The sequence below is a fragment of the Chenopodium quinoa genome, unplaced genomic scaffold (assembly GCF_001683475.1).
Source record: "Chenopodium quinoa cultivar QQ74 unplaced genomic scaffold, ASM168347v1, whole genome shotgun sequence".
Classification (NCBI taxonomy): domain Eukaryota; kingdom Viridiplantae; phylum Streptophyta; class Magnoliopsida; order Caryophyllales; family Amaranthaceae; genus Chenopodium; species Chenopodium quinoa.
Genome location: NW_018745251.1, coordinates 270,263 through 276,227, shown reverse-complemented (window position 1 = coordinate 276,227; position 5,965 = coordinate 270,263). Strand labels below are relative to the sequence as shown.

General features: G+C 35.9%; 1 long non-coding RNA gene across 1 annotated transcript; it reads right to left on the bottom strand.

Annotated features, from left to right (window-relative positions):
* Positions 1-2,991: 2,991 nt before the first annotated feature.
* Positions 2,992-4,339, bottom strand: LOC110711309. The gene is made up of 2 exons (XR_002509330.1): positions 3,652-4,339; positions 2,992-3,167 (listed from the first exon to the last, which is right to left on the bottom strand). It is a non-coding gene; the product is annotated as an uncharacterized LOC110711309 (long non-coding RNA).
* Positions 4,340-5,965: the final 1,626 nt, after the last annotated feature.

Here is a 5,965-nt window from a genome sequence, read left to right as displayed (position 1 = left end):
ACCTCTATTTCCATTTAAGAGCTTTTGAGACTATAATGAATATTAAGAGGATTGATAGGAAGGTTTTCATTCTTTATTTTCTTTATCTCTTGAAACCGTTTCTCAACAATGGTTCTTTTCCTTTGACAAGGAGAAAACCTCTACTTGGGAATCAATTGTACGCTTTCATTGATAGATATAAATGCAATATTCAAGTTGAAACTGATCATATAGAACTTGAAATACTTAAATAAAAAGAGAATGAAGGTTTCACTTCTTTCTTTAATAAATGGAGAGAAACTTCTCCTAGGATGATTGAAGTACCAAGTGAAAAGGAATTTGTGAGGATGTTCATTAAGAACCTCCAAAAAAAGTACTTCAAGCATCTTAAAAACCAAAACAATCTGCATACTTTCAAGGCCGCTTATGACATTGGAACTAATATTGAAGAGGACCTGGCTAAACAAAAAGCTGCTAACAATAACAACTCCAGCAGTAGCTGGAAAGGTAAGAAGAACAACAAACCTTCTTCTTTAAAAACCACCCACTCAAATAACGTTAGCACCTTTAATTTGAGTGAAGTCCTTGCTATGAACAACCAAGGACAAAAGAAACCATTTAGGAGGAACTTTACTCCTATTGGTATGAGTTATGACACCGCGTTCGACTGACTGAGGTGCAAAAGGTCTTATAACTCCCATTGGACCATTCGGGGATCCACCTGTCAAAAAGAGGACAGCTAAGTAGAATCCCTATGCACATTGCAAGTATCACCAAGGCAAGGGCCATCTCACTGAAAACTGTTAGAAGCTTAAGGAAGCTATCAAGGACTTGATCGACATCAATAAGCTTCCATTGCCCCCTTCAAGCAAGAAGCCAAGCATCAACAGTGCACCCCTCTCTAATTCTTTGGCTATCTCTGATGAGGGAAACCATGTTAATCCTTCATCAGTCATCAAACTGGTTGAAGAAATTCATGATATCGAAGAAGAGGAGGAAACCTTTTTTGATGCCTTGAGTGATCTCTCTCCCGGGCAAGAACCCACAACTAAGTAAGAAGTATGGATTCTCAAACGATCAATGTGGGAGGGAATAGACTTGTTTCGTGAAGCTATTGAATTCGCGAAGAAACAAGAAATGGTGGTTCAAAACAAGCATGTAAAAATTCCACCTATGGAGAAGAAACCATTTTCTCTCCAAGTAATTGACATACCTAAGAGGAGTAATAAGCCTTACATTCTAATTGGGACTTCCTATGATAAAATGTTCAAATTGCTCTCCAAGAATGGTAAGGTTAAACCTCCCGAATCGAAACCATTTGAGTCGTTAAAGAGGACAGATAGGTTCTAATGTCCATATCATCAATCAGGGGGCACATACCATCGAGAACTGCTTTAAATTTAAAGATTTAATTCAAAAGCTGATAGATAATAAGAAGTTACTCCAAATTCCACAAGAACAAGATATTAGCATCAATGGGGTTTGGGACAGCGATGATGAAGACATCTATCTTAAGGATATGGAAGAACCTCCACTTTCAGTCATATATCCAGTAAGCGATTTGTCGGATGAAGAGGATTCACCCATAGACGTCCTCACAAGATCTGGGAGAATGCAACCTCCCATTACCACACAACCTATTCCTACTATGCCACAAGTTCCCATACCGATTATAGAGGACAATGATGTTGTCAAGCAATTTAAGAAAACCAAGGTCGAAATGAATGTATGGAAACTTCTAGCTACATCCCGAGAACATAGGTTGGCTATAATGAACGCCTTGGGACAAGATAGGAATAGACTCTTAAACCACTCCTGAGGGGTTGGTTAACTTTCTCACGTGTGATCTCCCTATTCCTAATAACTTGATCACCTTTTTTGACAAGGATTTACCTCCGGAAGGTGACAAGCATTACAAAGCTCTTAACCTCACACTCGTCTACAAGAGAATGAATGTCCCAATGACCCTTGTAGATAATGGATCGGCAATCAATGTCTGTGCACTAAGAACTGCGAGGATGTTTTAAAAAAGGGATGAAGATTTGACCCCATCGACACATGGAATAAGAGTCTACGACAACACTCGTTGCCAAGCTCTTGGAAAGATTACCATGAATATAACGGCGGGAGCAATAGAACATGCCACTACCTTCCAAATAGTGGATATTAAAGCTTCCTTTAACTTATTGTTGGGATTCCCTTGGCTTCATGACCTTAAGGCCATCCCTTCATCCCTTCATCAGCAAGTAAAGGCCATAGTTGGAGGGATCCCTATTACAATCGATGTTTTACCAATGAGGATTAAAGCCGTTGAAAATCCGATTATTAATGTGGAGCATGATGAGAATGATGAAGACTTGTAGGGCTTTAATGAAGAGGTCTCCTAATCGAGGAAGATGAAAGGACCTCTCTTTACCATGACCCCCACTCTAATATGACGGCAAAAGCTATTCTCAAGAAACAGGGACACTTTCAGGGAATGACCCTAGGAAGAAAAAGGAGATAGCAAGGCAAGTGGAATTACATGGCCTCCCTAAAATAAATACTTTCGGACTTGGTTTCAAACCGACTCTAGAAGATCTAAACAGAGCCCAGGAAAAGTCTAAAGCGCGTACACAACTATAAAAATTGGCGAACAGACCCATTAAAATATGCCTAACAGACCGCTTCATATTAAGTCACTATCTCAGGGGTCTCTTCATTAGAGAGGGTCTGTTTATAAGGTCAAAAAGACCCATTGTATTTGATAACGGGTCTGTTACGTTAGTTATAAAATAAATAATTTAGAAGAAAAAGGGACCTGTTATTTAAGATATGGTGTCTGTTTAGTGGTATCAAACAAACCTATCATTTCACGTAACGGGACTTTTTATTCTCTAGATTTAAAAAAAAAAAAAAAAAATTTGCTTTATTTTATGTGGTTTGGCGGCTTTGCATTTAAATTTTGAAAATTTTGTTTTCATGTTTATAAAAATGGCGGAAAAATAAAAAATTGTAAGTTACACTCTACTATTAAAAATAACAATTGGTTAAATTAAAATTGATGTGATACAAATAATCATCCGACATACAATGGCAACAATTTTTTTTTTTAATTTACTGAAATTTAATTACATATGTAATTACATCAATAAGGCTTGAGTACTCCATTTTCTTTCTCCTTTGTTTAAGAATTATGTCACGTAAACCTGACAAAACAAATTAAAACAAAATAATCAATCATTATAAGAATTCTACTAGAAAACTTATTTAAGAACACATATAATAAATAAAAAAAGAAAAATTAAATACAACCACAGGTTATTGAATTGAAACAAATCACAACATCACAAGCAACTACTACAATTTATAGCACAAGAAATTGCTATACGTCGTACTCAGCAATAACATTCAGTTATCCCTAAAAAAAAATTAAAAAAAAACCATAACATTTGGTGAATAAATTTGTTAAGAAAATTATAAAATACAATCAAAAGTTCAATAACAACTCAATTAATATACAAATATCTAGAAAAATTCTGAAATTGAAAAATAAATTTTTAAATAGATTACCTCAATTTGGATCTAAAGTTAGATCATTAATCAGACAACAATTATTAATAATTCCATATCTATTAGACTATTATCATAGGAGGTTCATTATCTCTCTACCGTTGAAGAATTGAAGTATACCTTCAATTAGGAGCAATTAAAAGGGTATGATACCATGACGATCTCCATCGACTTCTAGCAGCCGAAATACGTTGTGTGTCGTCTTTTATCCACCTGTAGTACCAATTTCTTCCTTTTTCTACTCTAATTTGCCTTCATTGTTGTTCTCTTTCTTCTTAATTTCTTGGAAATTAATTCTATAACAACGTGGTCTGATGAATTGGATCTACATCATACATTAAAGTGAAGGTAAATTAAGAAGCAGAATGCAGAAAAAATCAAAAGTTTCGGGTTAATTTTAATGTATGATATAGATCCAATTTAATGGTATTGGATTTTGTTTTATTTTTCTTCGGCCGAACACTAGATTGAAGGAGAATTTCATAAAAAAAATTGAGGTTGGGGTTGGAGTAAGTGACGGCTCATTCATAAAGAAGAGAGGATGAGGGTTTTGATTTGGGATTGGGGATAGGCGAAGGTTTTAAAGAGAGAATATGAATGACGTTTTTATTTCTAATATGGGAAATGATAAAATAAAAAATAAAAAAATAAAGCGCAATAATCATTGATGCAGTCAAGATCAAAGGTAACAAATCCAATAATTTAGACAACGGGTATCTTATCACTCTCATTTTTCTCCCACCATTTAACATGTGGGACCTAATATAATAGAGAAACCCGTTAGGTTTGATAACGCGTCTCTTATCTCTCCTTTTTTTTCTTGCACCAAAATTCATACACATAAGAGACTGGTTATTACTATTATTGGATCTCTAATATCAAATAAACCCGTTAGTTAAATAACGGGTCTTTAATTAAGGGTATCTTTTTCAAGTTTTGAAGTAGTGGTAGGAACGCTCGCACCCAAAAGAAAGCGATCCCAATGAACCGATATCCTCTTACTCTCAATGGAGAATTTATAAGAGAAAGAGAGGACTATCCACGTAACGAATTTCCCAAACCCTTTGTTTTAAATGGCATAAGGCAACCGGGGTTCAAAATTTTCTGGATTGCTACATTCTAGATGAGATCCCAACTTCTATTCACAAAAAGAAAGCACCCCCATGTTTTGACTTTAATGTCATGGGACTCCTCTTTGGACGCGAGAAGGATGAGCCAAAGTATATAGTGGACAACTCCTCGCTCATTCAAACGGTTCTACAAAGCGAGAATTTCGACCCTTTTGAAGGTCATCACTCAAGCAAAGGGTTTAGTGCAAGGATGGCGCAAGACAGTCAAGGTGACTACTTCGAGCGGAAGAAAGATCTCAATAACAACAGGACAAGGACCAATGTGTGAGGAGTCGTCTGAGTCAGAGTCCGAGTATTTTCCAACAGAGTGTTCCATGTCCTTAGATGTATCACCCCCTATTTCTAATTCTTCTATTTTAGAATCTACTCCTAGGATAGTTAGCAATCAAATCCTTGTGGACATCTCTTTATTTAATGTAATGATTTCCAAGTTTAATAACATGTCTTCTTACTCTTACTCCTCGTGTTATTCTCTAACCCAAGATGACGAGCATTGCTTAACTAACAATGAAAATGACAAAGAAATTATTAAAGCAATGGAAACACTTGAAAAGAAAACACCAGTAATTGAGGATACTGAAACAATTGATATCTCAATGATTTAACCATAAAAAGAGAAGTTAAAAACGGGCTAACGCTTAATAAAGAAGAAAGAGTCGATTTAATTAATCTACTTAAAGAATTTATCGATGTATTTTCTTGGTCATATGAAGATATGATAGGTATTAATAGAGAATTAGCTCAATACACAAAACCACTAATTCAAGGAATGAAACCTGTAAAACAAAAGTTGCGTCGAATGAAACTCGACGTAGCTCTTAAAATAAAAGAAGAAGTTCAAAAGCAAATAACTGCAGGTTTTATCAGAGTATCCAAATACCCTGAATGGGTAGCAAATGTGGTCCCAGTTCCAAAGAAGGATGGAAGGGTAAGAATGTGTGTCGACTATCGAGATTTAAATAAGGCGAGTCCAAAGGACGACTTTCCTTTACCACACATCAACATCTTAATAGATAATACAGCGAATCACGCGCTTCTCTCGTTTATGGATGGATACGCAGGGTATAACCAGATTCTCATGGAAGAAGAAGACATGGAGAAAATGACATTCATAACACCTTGGGGTACTTACTATTACACGGTAATGCCATTCAGGTTGAAAAATGCGGGTGCTACTTACCAACGAGCAACAACTGCCCTACTCCATGATATGATGCACAAAGAGGTTGAAGTATATGTGGACGATATGATCGGGAAATAAAAAAATTTCCCAGGACATCAAATAGCCTTAAGAAAGTTCTTCC